Genomic DNA, 15,171 nt, shown 5'->3' with positions numbered 1-15,171 from the left:
CCAGCACATACTCAGGATTTCAAACCCAAGTAGACAAAACTAACCATTTTTTAATATTCTAAGTATTATTAATTTTTCATTACAAAATAGCTAGCTTATTGATAACTTATAATGCAGTTGTTCAGAGATGAGTAGTTAATAGTTGTAATGAATCTATTTTTACACATCTATTACATATGTCATAGCAAAATATTTACTTTAAAACATTAGACTTTCAACATGTCTTTTAATTTAATGTTTACATGAATTTTTATTCTCTTAATTTATTAACTTACAATAATAGTAAGATGTTGTGATTTGTGTATATAATTGTGAAATGAAAATTACACAACAAAGCTTAAAATTTAACATAACTATCTTTCACCTTTTCTAACAATACTCCAGGTTCCCTCTTTCCAGGTGCAAGCACTTCTCCTTCAACTACTATTGGAAATATTTGCTTTCACATTTTTATGTAATTTCCTTATATATTCCTTAATTATATTTCAGTTTTATAAATTATCATTCAACTTATCTAGTACATACAGCTAAGTAATTCTTGTATCTTCCCTACACACACACACACACACACACACTCACTCACACAGAGTTTACATTTCTTCATTCTCTTTCTGATTATGACAATATAATATTTTTATACGGCAGAGTCAGACAGTGAATTCTGCCTTCATTTCTTATTTAAAAATTTTTTAAATGGCAAATTTTATTGAGAAAACTGTAGATCACATGCAGCTGTAAAAAATAATATAGAGAGGGTGTCTCAGTCGGTTGAGTGACCCACTTCAGCTCAGGTCCTGATCTCACAGTTTGTGAGTTCGAGCCCCGCGACGGGCTCTGTGCTGACAGCTCAGAGCCTGGAGCCTACTTCGGATTCTATGTTTCCTTCTCTCTCTGCCTCTCCCCTATTCATGCTCTGTCTCTCTCTGTCTCAGAAATAAACACTTAAAAAAATTAAAAAAAAAAGAAATAATACAGAGAGACCCCATGTACACTTTGCCCAATTTCTCTGATGGTGAAATTTTTCAAAAATACATTTTTGTAATTAGGTGTGTATAACTTTTTACTGATGTTTATAACATGTGTAGGTTCTTAGTCCATCACCATAGTTAAGATGATTAACAGTTTCAACACCATGAGAATCCCTGGTGTTGCCATTTCATAACCACACCCATTTCTCTCCCTTCACCCCATCTCCACTGCCCCCTGCTCAAGCCCCTGGCTGTTACTAATCTGTCTCACATTGCTATATCTATTTGCATTTCAAAAATGTTTTATAAATTGAATCATACAGTATTAAATTATACAATACAGTATACAGTGTACTTCTCTTGCTTAATCCTCAGAATTCCTTTCACTTCTCTGAATTAGAGATACCTTTTTCTAGAGTCATATTTTCTCTATTTGACTCTTATTTCGATTGAGAGCTCTCAATTACTGTACTAGAGCATCCCGAGAAAGGATACATTGCAAGTAAATTTGTTGGGATTTTCATACATGAAATCTCTCATTTCAGTGAGAGTTAGTTTGGGTCTTTTAAAATTCAAAGGCATTCCCCTATTATTTTCCAGTTTCCAATTTGGCTTCCTATTTCTTTATATGCATACTTCCCCCACTGCTGTAAGATTTTAGGATCTTCTGTGATCCTTGTCAGTCTAAAATAGAATAAGATGGCTCGTTTATATCTTTGTCCATTAATGGGTTTTGTTTCCATTTTCTCTCAAGGTAAGGCTGTTCTTATAAGTATGGTGAACTATGGTTGTCTAAAAACAGAAAGATCTAATTAGATCTGATTTAGAAGCTCTATGTTCATTGTAGAGGTTTGCTGACCAAGACCTTAGCGTGAATGAACTATTTTCCTTGGGAGTGGGCATTTATTCCGATGAATTTTCTCTTAAATTGCTTAGTTTCTCCAAAATTCTCTAATTTCTTAATTGGTGGATACATGCTGGTATTCTAACAGTCCAAGGAGAGAAAAAAAAATGTGTGTCTCTGAGATCTCATCATCACTATGAAGATTTTCACTTAATCCTGCCAGTTTCAGTACACTGACTCCCCTCTCCCCACAGCAGAATCTAGTTCCTTCAAAACCAAAGTCTATCTTTTAATCTCTGTAAAGTGCAAACATGCCATCTTTTGTGGGAGGGAAAGAGTATCTGGCTGACTTCATGGCCTGGGAAAGGACTTTTGAGTGTCTAACTTCCCGAAAAGATTTTCAAGGAATCCGTTGACAGCTTGAGTATCTCTACCTATGAGTTCATGGTGCTTATAATTCTCGAGCCAGTTTGCTCACCCTGTTTTCTCCCCCCTCTCTGATCAGATAAATCAGTTACTACTAGTCCAGGTGCTTCTGGCTGAGAAAATTTCAGTAAATATCTAATTTTTTGTGTGTGATGGATTGATGCCATTCTTGATTGCCTTACAACAATTAATGTAGGATTTTATAAGGAGAGAAGTGTGTACTTTCAAGTCTATGTACCAGAAGTTATCCACTACTTTATAATACCTGCATTATACATTAAGAAATATAAGTCATTGGGGTGCCTAACTGGCTCAGTTGGTGGAATGGCTGACTTCGGCTCAGGTCATGATCTCGTGGTCTGTGAGTTCAAGCCCCGCTTCGGGCTCTGTGCTGGCAGCTCAGAGCCTGCAGCCTGCTTTGGATTCTGTGTCTCCCTCTCTCTCTGCTCTTCCCCTGCTTGTGCTCTATCTCTCTCTGTCTCTCAAAAATAAATAAATGTTAAAAAAATTTAAGAACTATAAATCATCTTTTGTTATGAAATACAGTGCCATTGACTGCTTGCTAACATTGGAGTTTCAATTTTAATATCAGATTTCCAGTGATATTTCCTGTAATTGAATTTAAAGGCAAATTGTTTTATTTATTTATATTTAAAATAATTTGGGGAAAAGCTTACAATGAGGAGCAACAAACATGGCATTCCACAGTTGCCAGAAGGTCCATTTAAATTGAGAGATTCAAGGAAAAACATGTCTTCATAATGCTAAGATCTATTTTAAAAATGTGTGGACAAGGCAAAACTATACAGAAAGTAAAAAGATCAGTGGTTTCTAGGGGTTTGGGTGAGAGAAGAGAATAGGAAGAGCACAGAAAAATTTTAGGGCAATGAAAATACTATGTATAGTATAAAAATTGATACATGACATTATATATTTGTCTGAACCCATAGAATGTATATCACCAAGAGTGAAATGGATTGATTATAGGTGACCATGCTATGTCAGTATAAGTTCATCAATTATAACAAATGTCCCACTCTGGTGGGCGATATTGATAATAAGGGAGCTGTGCATGTGTGGGGGCAGAGGTATATGGGAATTTTCTAGATCTTTCTCTCAATTTTGCTGTGAAACTAAAAGTATTATAAAAAAATTAAGTCTTTTTTTTTTAATTTAAATATGTGGACAATGAACTAAAATGGCAAATCAACATATACCCCTAGCTATCTTCCTGCCTAAACTTCCAAAAATAACAGAAAGGATATGAAATTAAAAAAAATAAATACATCTATAACAGTGTTAGAAATCAAGAACAGATCATATCAGAAGGCCAGGTAGTTGAGGAATTTCTGAAATATTTTAAGAAGATTAAAGCAGAGAGTTAGAGTATCCAGAGCCCAAGCATAGGCCAGGAAAGAATTTCCATTGAGTTAGAGGGTAGGGGGCCAATTATGGAAGTGCTGAAAGCCTAAAGTCATGATCAACAGGACATGGATAGGTCATCTCCCTCTGCTGTATTGAGCAGCCAAGTCATACAAAATCCTGGTTGGCTTACAGAACACTAGGAGCGACAGATTTCTGCAATCCCTCTATCTTAGGAGATAAGTTGCTGAGACCTCCTGCCTGACAACATATTATGTTCCTCTTCCACAACTCCTGGACACACCTGCTATAATATGACTTGCGGTCAAATATAGGCCAACCAAACACAATGCCGAATGACCAACAACCAATGCAAAGATTTAGCATCTAGAATATTTAAGTAACTTTGATTAATCTTTTAGAAAAGTAACAGAAAGGAAGAAAACAATAAATATAGGTAGATGCTTGGAAAACAGTGTTTCCCAAAAGAGAAACCCAGACTGACCATTAAGGTATATAAGATATTTCACTTTATTCATAATCAGAGAAATATAAAGCTTTAAAAAAACTATATCATTTGTGAGTTGAAGAGAATTTAAAACGTTGGCAGCCCTAAGTGTAGCAATGAATTTGGAGAAAGAGTAATTTCATACACAAATGGTGAAAAGCTAAATTGTTACAGTGACTCTTGAGAATTATGCAACACCTAGGGAAGAAATAGATGCACATAGTGTATAATGCAACACCACTGCTAGGAACAGGTCCTAGAGAAACTCTTACATCTTGGGACAGGAATACAAGCATCAGGATGTAGCACTCTTTCATAGCAAAACTATTGGGAACAATCTTTAATTGTTAACTACATGTTTTAACTATCAATATACAAATGCTGAAAGCATAATGGTGGGTTGGAAAAGCAAGTTACACCTGGCTCTATAGAACAGTTACTTAAAACATACAAAAATATATATTATCCATGCATAAATACAGTAGTCCCCATTCTCTGCAGGGGATATGTTTCAAGATAGATACATTCCAGTGTATGCCTGAAACCAGATAGTACTGAACCCTATATGTACTGTGTTTCCTTTTTCTATATATGCCTATAACAAAGTTTATTTTCTATAAATTATAATTTTATAAACTATATATACCTATAATAAAGTTTATTTATTTATTTATTTATTTTAAAATTTATTTTATTTTTTATTTAAAAAATGTTTAATGTTTATTTATATTTGAGAGAGAGAAAGAGACAGAGCACAAGTTGGGGAGGGACAGAAAGAGGGGGAGACAGAATCTGAAGCAGGCTTCAGGCTTTGAGCTGTCAGCACAGAGGCCTACATGGGGCTAGAACTCACCAGCCGTGAGATCATGACCTGAGCGGAAGTCAGATGCTTAACTGACTGAGCCACCCAGGCTCCCCTAAAGTTTATTTACTTATAAATTATAAACAATAAGATATAATAATCACTACTAATAAAATAGAGCAATTATAACAATTTACTGTAATAGATTTTTATAATGTGGTCTCTCTCTCAAAATATCTTATTCTACCATAATCACCCTACTTCTTGTGATGATATGAAATGGTAAAACGCCTATGTGATGAGATGAAGTGAGGTTATCACGGTAGGCATTGCAATTTAGCATGAGGCTGCTACTGACCTTCTATGATACATCAGAAAGAGCATCATCTGCTTCCAGACCTCCATTGACTGGGAACAACTGACACTGTGGAAAGTGAAACCGTGGATAAGGAGGGACTACGGTGTATGGAAAAGTATAAACTCTTCAGAATAAATGATGGTATTGATCTCTGGGAAAAGGAGGACAATGGAATTAGAAAAGGATAAACAGAGTACTTCAACAGTTTCTAGGACCTTTGTTTCTTTACATCTATTTTTCTTGAAAAAAATTTGGCACATTAAAATACACTATGTGTGGGGCCTACATGGGTGTTTAAAATTATAGAGAACAGAGGTTCTCTATATTTGATATATTACATAGTATAATTACATTAAAAATTAAAACACATCTACACAAACACATGCAGGAAGATTTATAGAAGCTCTATTCATAATGGCCAAAATTTGGAAGGAACCAACACTCCCTTCAGCAGGTGAATGAGTAAATAAACTGTGATACATCCAGACAATCAACTATTATTCAGCACTAAAAAGTAATGCACTATCAAGCCATGAAAACATGGAGGAACCTTAATTGCATATTACTAAGTGAAAGAAGCCAGTCTAAAATGTCTACATACTTACGATCCTAATTATATGACATTCTGGAAAAGGCAAAACTATGGAGACCCGTGGTTGTCAAAAGTCAAGGTGGTGTAAAAGGATGAACAAGGTTAGCACAGAGGATTTCTAAAGCTACAAAAATACACCGTGTGATATTATAATGACTGATATATGTCACTATGCTTTGTCCAAACAGTAGAACATACAACACCTAAGGGAAACTATGGGTTTTAATGTAGCAATGTAGTTTCATCAATTGTGGCAAATGTATCACTCTGGTGGGGAATGTTGATAATGTGGGAGGCTATGTATGTTTGGGGACAGAGGTATATGGGAAATCTCTGTATCTTCTTACTTTTGCTGTGAGTCTGAAACTGATTTATAAAAGTAAAGTATTTTTATTTATTTATTTATATATTTATATATTTATTTATTTATCTGTAAAACAAAAAAGCAAGAAGTGAAACCAAAAATATCACATTAAAAATACTGCAAAATCAGAAATAAAACTTTAAAAATTGCTCTTGAGTCAAAGAGGGAAGTAATAAATGAGGACACTGGGAGCACTATGCCAAATCACGCTGGATACAGTCAAAGAGATCTTCAGAAAAATGTATTGCCTTAATGCACTCTTTGTAAAATAAGAAATCATATTTTTAAGTGAAATAGCATTTAATTAAAAAGTTAGGGTTGGGTATATAATAGTGGGAATCCAAACTTCACAAAAAAAGTGATAGCCTAGCATAGTAGTTAAGATTGGATTCTGGAGTCAGGTTACTTGGATTTGAATTCAGGCCTTGCCACCCACCAACTAGAAGGCATGGGAAAGTTATTTAATTCACTTTGCCTCAATTTCCCCCATTTTTTAAGTAGAATAATATTAATGTCTTTTTCACAGAACTGATACTGGGATTAAATGTGTTAATATTGTTAAAGCAGTCAGAGCATTGATTATCTCACAGAGCAGTGCTATACAGGGACTCTATAAGGCTATGTAAACACTTGATTCATCAAAATGTTTTAAAAAGAAGGACTTAATAAAGGGAAAAAATAGAATTTAATTAAATGGGAAAGAAACCAAAATACATACAAAGAGTTGAGTGAATCAATAAAACCCAATGCTGGAATTTGATGAGATCAATAAACATTTGGCAAGTCTAGTATACTAGCTGTCTTTTAAAACTTTAGTGATAATTGGGTGAAATAAATTTAAAATTTTCAATGCATTCAAGAAGAATTAATACCAAAGGAAGATATTATAGAAGGGCTTATTTTATTCAAGATGATTTCACCAAATGAAAATTATTTAATAGAGATATCTAGGGGATAGACAGGCAATTTCATAAGTGATTGATTTTTAAGGTATCTTCCAAATATGAGTTATTATTTCACGATTTTGTTTTCTGAATTGTATTCTTTTTACTACACATCAAGTAACCAGGTTAAGTTACTTGAGATACTCCTCCAATAATATACAGGGTATTCGTAATGTCTGACAAATTGCATAGTGGCATCAAAGACACTTGTAATCTATAAAATAGTAAAATACTATTGACTATGTTGTAATGAATAATTCATTACATTATCTGTCTGCATGTGGAATAGGGATAGATGTAAAGAACATAAGTACTATGCATAATAGAGGGAGAAAGGACTTTTTGAAGTCAAGATAAGGGGGCACTTCACAGTTGAAATACAGGATGTCTTAGAATACCCTGAACATCTGGGTAGAGGAGCCCTTTGTTTTTGTTTGTTATCTAAGAGAAATTATTTGTATGAGAGCAATAATACCTTCCTTGCACCACCTCCCCCTTTCCATGTATGGATCAACAGGATTCTTTTCTGGAACCTGAAGTATAGACATGATTAAAAAATTCCAACGATTTTATCCATACCAGACACTCACCTTGTTCAGAGTTGTGATTACAGTTCCATATGCCCCATGGAAAGTTTCTTTCTGCATAAATTATGGCCCTGAACATGCCATGGAACAAAGATAGGATCTCTCCCAAAATGCTTAATTGTCTTCATCTACATCATAAATCATGCTGTTGAGTGGCACAGTTTTTGCTAGATATGTGAGTCAATTTCAATGTATGCACTGAGAAGCAAATTGTGTGGTAGAGATCATTCTGTCTCAGGAAATAACAGAATCAATTCTTGTGCTGTATTCCACATGGCTCAGCAGAGAAAGCCATTTGCTGATGGTCACATGTAATGAGCACAAGTAGTGCTTAGGATACTGACTTCTAAAATTCATTTATAAAAACACACTGATTTGAAAAGTTATGAGACTACTAAGGCAAGAACAGGTGGTCTATGGGTTGAGGCAGAAAAATGGAATGACAAGAGTAGATATGAAATTACACAGGGGAAACTTAAACTAAACTAAGAGGATCAAGAACAGAAACTTGAAATCTGCCAAATTTAAACAGAAGATACAGGAAATAAATATGGTGATGGAGACTGAATGAAATTGTGGGCATTTTATAAAAGATGAAGGGAAGATTGGTATTTGGAAAGAAAAGAAGAGGTGGGGTGGAAAGATTAATATAATTGAATAACTATTATGTACCAGACACCGTGATAAGAAAGAGAGAATTCAAGAAGGGAATTACCAAGAATATTAAATGCCACAAAGAAGTCTAATGTAAGGAAAAATGGAAGGGCCTTTTGTTTTGGTAGTTAAGAGGTGGTTGCTATTTGCAATGAGAACAATATCATCTATCAACGCTCACACTAGATATTTTAGATACTACCATCTTGCTCTTGAGAGACTCGTTCCTGTTGGAAAGGTGAATCTATAATCAGAAATGACTTTCTGATAAGTAAATTTAATAACACAGACAAGAGACTGTGGAACCTCAGACATAAAATCAGACATCTTTTTCTCACTGTTTAGAAAGATTTTAAGCATACGCGATTTTTTTTTTTCTATTATGCTCCTCATCCATAATGATCCTCATTTATGTCCATTTTGGTGACATTTGGCATTTGTGCTCTCATTTCCACACTGATTCTGCCATCACTTCTTTCTTTATTTATTTAACTTTTAGTTAAGCAACAATATATTTGTTGCAGGGGTAGAATTCAGAGATTCATCACTTACATGCAACACCCAGTGCTCATCCCAAGTCATCAGTTCTGATCTACATAACTACGATGGCCTCCAAACCAGTACCTCTACTTCAGCTTTACCTCTTTGTAATTCAAATCTCTGAGAACTGCCGGAATTATCTTTCCAAAATAAACCTGAATATATAATATCCTTAATTAAAACTCTTCAGTGGTTCACTGCGGACTTCAAACCAATAATGATAACACACGAATCCCTCAGTTATCTGCTCTTGCTCCATGGAATCATGTAAATCTGATCAGCTCTCTATCATAACACTTCTTGCACACTCGTGTGTACATTTCTGTCTTTTCTGTCATCTTTAGATAGATGTCTTTCAGTTCTGTCCCTTTACAGTCTTAAAACAAAGCCTAGTATGTATAACAATGCATAGTTTTTAATGGATTGAAATACAGGTACATAAAATCCTGCCTGCAGAAATGTTTACTTTTGTCTATCTTGCAATACATTATTTCAAAAATTATAAAATTAGTTGAATAAACACTGAAAAATTCATATGCTTTATAAACTTGTCATACATAGTTCTCATAGCCTATATTCTTTCATACAATTTTGAACTATAAATACTTGCTTACTTACTCTTTACCTAATCTTTGCAGCCAAAAAAAAAAAAAAAGGAAGGAAGGAAGGAAGGAAGAAGGAGGGAAGGCATCATCCCTTTAAACCATACTCCTCCTGGAACATGGGCTTTAAAGGCAGACATTCTTGTCCAGATTCTAATCAGCAGATTAATTTAGCTGATGCCTCCCAAAGGACTGAGCCATGCAACTCTGTCCCTAGAAGAGTTTTGGGACTGCAATAGTGGTTCCAAGCAAGAAAAAGGCATTTCTTCAGATCTTTCCACAACACCACAACTTTCAAACAATTAAGGAATAGAACAGCTCCAAATCATTTAACCTAGAATATATAAATACAGCTTTCTCTTCATCCTCTAAAGTCACACTGTTCTTTCAGGATTCTAAACAGATAGTTCCCAAGGCAAAAGATTACATTCAGCCCCATCTACTTCCCTCTTCCCCCATTCATGTAAAGAATACTTAATCCCCTTTACTCTGTTAACATCCAGAGTTATTTGGCCAGACATAAACTACTGAAAAATGAAAGAGACAGATACTTTCCATTGATTATATAAGTAGCTGCAAACCTAAGATAAGCAACTTTATTAGTTCTCATGACTTTCCCAGGTAACTTTCCTAGACAGATGCCCCACAACAGGGTTTGAGATACTACCAGGAACATTAGTGTTTTTTGGGTCGGACTACCCATAATGTTTATGGAATTTCTATAATTTTTTTAAGAGTTAAGGAATAAAATCATAAAACACATGATTGCAATGAATTAAATATAAATTTAAAATATATAATGTACATATAATATTGCCATCACTATGGAAAAAAATATGTTCATTCCTCAAAAAATTGAAAATGGAACCATCAAATGATCCAGTAATCTCACTTCTGGATATACATCCAAAAGAATTGAAAGCAGGGTCTTGAAGAGAGATTTGCACATTATGTTCATAGTAACATTATTGACCATATCCAAGAGGATATGCAAACCAAATGTCCATCATCAGATGAAGAGATAAACAAAGTGTGGTATATACATACAATGGGATATTATTCAGCCTTAAAAGTTAAGAAAATCCTGTCACATGTTACAAGATGAACCTTGAGAATATTATGCCAATCAGATAAAGACAAATACTGTATTATTCCATTTGTATGGGGTATCTAAAGTAGTCGAATTCATAGAAATAGGAAGTAGAATGGTGGTTACCAAGGGCTTGAAGGAAGAATGAAGAATTATTGCCTAAGGGGTAGAGAGTTTTTGTTTTGCATGATGTGAAAGTTCTGGTGATCTGTTAAACAACAATGTGAATGTATTTAACACTACTGAACTGCAGATTTAAAACAGTTAAGCTGGTAACATTTATGTTATGTGCTTTTTACTACAATTAAAAATTTAAAAAACATTATGTACATATCAATACGTGAAACATACAAAAGATTTCATAAATTACAAAATGTCAGAATTGAATAGAACCTAAGTATTATTTAATCTAACATTTGCCATTTTCACACATGACAAAACTAACAGAGGGGGTAATATGCTTTGCAGAGGAGCACCTAGCCCTTTTGTGGATAAATTCAATGCCAAAAATCATTTCTTTTGAATTAATGTAGAGCTCTTTTCACCTCACTAAGATGACATTTCCTTCTTTTGAGTATTTTTTATATTTATACCAAATAAGCAGTGTGTCGCTTTTTATTTTAAATAGATTTTATCTGACATATTAAATATACTTTATTTCTTTAGGATTCTTATGCAAAAATATTTGTAAAATAACTCTGCTCATTTTTCTACCCTTTCCATGTAATGTGAAAAGTAGTTATTTTTGCTGTAGCAATTTTTCAGAAGAATCATTGCTTTTTTGGACATATGTTTGTTCTGCGTTAATTATTTCTATTCCTTTGGCATAATTCATAAGAAAACGAGCTTCATCATGTCAGGTGTTTACCTAGTGAAGCTCATTTCCTTCTCTTCTCCCTAACTACAGCAGAAATAATTCAACACCAGCAATTTTAAATTTGTACTGCAGGAAAAATAAAAGTGGGGAATCTCCTCCTTATGAAAGAAGGTATCACAATAAATCATAAAAAGTAAGAGTACTGTAGGACTTGGCTGGATTTGGATTTACAACAGCTGCTATTATTAACAAGTGATTGACCTGAAACTAATGAGTAGATTAAGTAAATAAAATCCTAGAATTTTATAATATATTTCTAAGATGTGCTAAGTGATAGATGATAGGTAGATGGATAGATAGATCAATAGATAGATGATAGATTGATAGATTTAATTTTAAGATTACATACAATTATTATTCATATTATGCAATCTCCCTTTTGAAGTACTTAATTGATTCCCTCTCCTACTCAATCAACTGGCCAAATCATTAATGGGAAGCATCGGAGACACCAGAAAGCAAGGGATGTACTGAATGATTGTTAAGTATGGTACTGCTGTTTCTTTCGTACCTTTTTAAATGCATTTCTCAATGGGACATTTTATATACTGCTAAGGTATTTTCGCTCAATGAGTATTTTCTCTCCCTCCCTCCCTTGCTTCCTTCTTTTCTCATTAACAGAATAAGAAAAATCAGTGTAGAACTCTGAAGCCAAATAGGAGATACTTTTGCTCCTGAGAAACTTGTACATATCATTAGAGATCTCTACAGATGGAATCAATGCCAGACTCAGGTGGAGCCAGTGTTGTGCATTTGGCCTACTCCTAAAGAGCCAAAAGGAATGGGAAAATTCATTAGTATTAAACATGTACTTTAACAAGTTAATGCTTTTTAAAAACAGCATGGCCCCATTAGAAAACACTTCAAATTTTATTGATTGAAATTTAACTGTGAGTTTATGGTAAAGCACCTATGGAATTATGGTGTTGGTTTGTACATTTTAATTAGAAACTTGATTTGATTGTAATGAAACAGGAAATTACAAAAAAAGTCATTTTTTTTCATAGATCCAGGCAGGGGCAAAAAAGGGTGGAATAAGAGAGGATGAATCCAGATAAATATAAGTGCTACACCAGGGAGGCGAGAGAAACTGTTCACAAAGTCATAAAATAGTACAATTTTCAATGACAATCTCTAAATTCCTGGGTCACTTTTTTTTCAATATTCAAACACAAAATATCTCAGAAATCTATCCATGTTGAGTGCTTTGCCCCTCAGAGCATGGGCACTGACTGTTTATTCTCCAAAGCACACTCTCAAGTGTAACATAATTTACAAACATTACATACTATGGCTCTCAATGACCATCACAAGTAACATTCATAAGAATTGCTAATTGTGTATCATTCTCCTTAGAAATCCTTCTTCAGGTCCATTGGTTTTTGTTCCCTAGGCCTTCGATTTATACTACACTTATTCCTGCTTGTAGTTCCTATTTCTGGAGTCTTCTTTCCAGTATATACTCTTACTCAATTCCTTGTTTTTCCCAGTCCCCCACACTAATTAAACGCCATCTATGTTATGGTTTATATGTACTTCTACATCATGGAATTTACAACATGTATGACTGCTAGGATAGTATGTCTCCAAATCAGGTGTAACCACCTTCAGAGCAGGTACCATATCTGCTCTGTTCTCAATTATACCCTTTGCATGTTACATAAGAAGTTGTCTAACATATAAGATATGTAATAAATATTTGTTGAAGGATAAATGAAACCAGTCTAGTCATTAGGGCATTTAGAGTGAAATAGTAGGGACTCAAGTTTCAAAATGGTCAGAGAAACAGAAACTCAGGAATAGAGATGGAGAGATTTTCCACCATTCTATCTCTAGATTGAGGTTCCATCTCAAGATTGCGTGAGTGAGGTATATGAATTCAGTCAAATGAAGTGTTTTGTAAAACAAAAGTGACTTTAAAAAGACATTTGAAATGTGGTTACAAAATCCAAGTCTCATTATTAATCATTCAAAGCTTTAGAGAATCTGACTGGCATGTTAAGAATACTAACTCCCCTAGATGATCCTTAGGTTTTTTAAAACTCAGGAAGGAAAGTGAGAACTGACACAGTGGTGACTCCTTGAAGAAAAACCATTAAAAATAAACTCATTAAAAAAATTGGAGACAAACTTATTAAATTCTAACAGGCTTAAATAATGTGCTATCATTTTGATAAAGAAGTGACTTCTATTTCCTTTCTTCAGGTGACAGAATACATTTTACAATTTTTAATAAAGTATTTTGACACAGAGTGGCATTTGTGATGAATATAAGAGCTAATGAAAAGAAGGGTTATATGAACTCCATTGCTTGAATCATTGTAACTTAATTATAAACAATTTATAAGTCAAAACAAGAAAAATTTAAAAATAAAAATGACTGTGAGAAGAGAGTATGAGGGTTGTTGAAAGAGCAGAAGTAAAAAAAAGCATCAATAGTTGCAGAAATATTCTAGTTATATTCATATTAATCTTCAAAGCTCCACCTCTGAGATTACTATTTATAAAATAAAATAATGCTACATGTGAATAATTCCAATTCTTTAACTTATGCTGCTCTTGTGGACACAATTTTGAACATAATTTTACAAAACTGAGGACAAAATTTAACTCTTTTTAAAAATTTTTTTATGTTTATTTATTTTTGAGAGAGAGGGAGAGACAGAACATGAATAGGGGAGCGGCAGAGAAAGAGGGAGACACAGAATCTGAAGCAGGCTCCAGGCTCTGAGCTGTCAGCACAGAGCCCAACGTGGGGCTCGAACTCACAAACTGTGAGATCATGACCTGAGCCAAAGTCGGATGCTCAGCCGACGGAGTCACCCAGGCGCCCCTGAAATTTAACTTTTTAAGCTTCATACCTATTTTGTATAACTATCCCAGTAAAATTCATATCCCATTAAAAAATATGAGCAGTTGGGGATTACAGTCTTTCTTCATTACCCTCTTCACACAGGTATATTTCCCCAGGGTAGTGACTCACATCAACTACTATATAATATATTTTGTAAGGTAAGACTCACTTGATACAGGTTTTCTCACTCATTCAGAAAGCATTGAGAGGTGCTCATCAAGTGCCAGTTACTGAGAATGCAGAGATGAAAGACTATCTACAGGCACATGAGAGGATAACTATAAGAATTATGATAAAGAGGCAGTAAACTCATATAACCATAGGGTTGATATAGACCTCTGATTTATCATTCTCTGAAAAATGAGTATTATTTTGTTTTAAATTCAACTCTCCACCCTTTACTCTTTTAAGAGAGCCATTTTAATTAGATAATATACTAGAAAACAAATATAAAACAATATGGTCTCAGATTTCAGTACACAACCTAGCAAAGAAGCTGTGAAGTTTTCCTGGGGCTACTGGTATCTGATTCTGAGAGCAGCATATGGGCTGTGGGAGGGACTCTTAGAATCAGGAAGATAGATTGGATAGTAGAGAAAAATTTTATGCTGGGAAAAATTTTTTCCTATGCTTATTGCTATCAGAAACACATTTAAACCATTAAGGACAAAAATATTGAATATGACATTGTGTATCAACAATACTTGGATAAAAAATATTGAATAAAAAGTTATGGAAAGAGACATACAAACCTAATATTAAAACCTAGTGTCTATATCAATATTAGATGAGAATGACT

Source organism: Prionailurus bengalensis, chromosome C1 (assembly GCF_016509475.1).
Source record: "Prionailurus bengalensis isolate Pbe53 chromosome C1, Fcat_Pben_1.1_paternal_pri, whole genome shotgun sequence".
Lineage (NCBI taxonomy): Eukaryota > Metazoa > Chordata > Mammalia > Carnivora > Felidae > Prionailurus > Prionailurus bengalensis.
The sequence above is the reverse complement of the archived record's forward strand: the minus strand, read 5'-3'. Positions refer to the sequence as shown.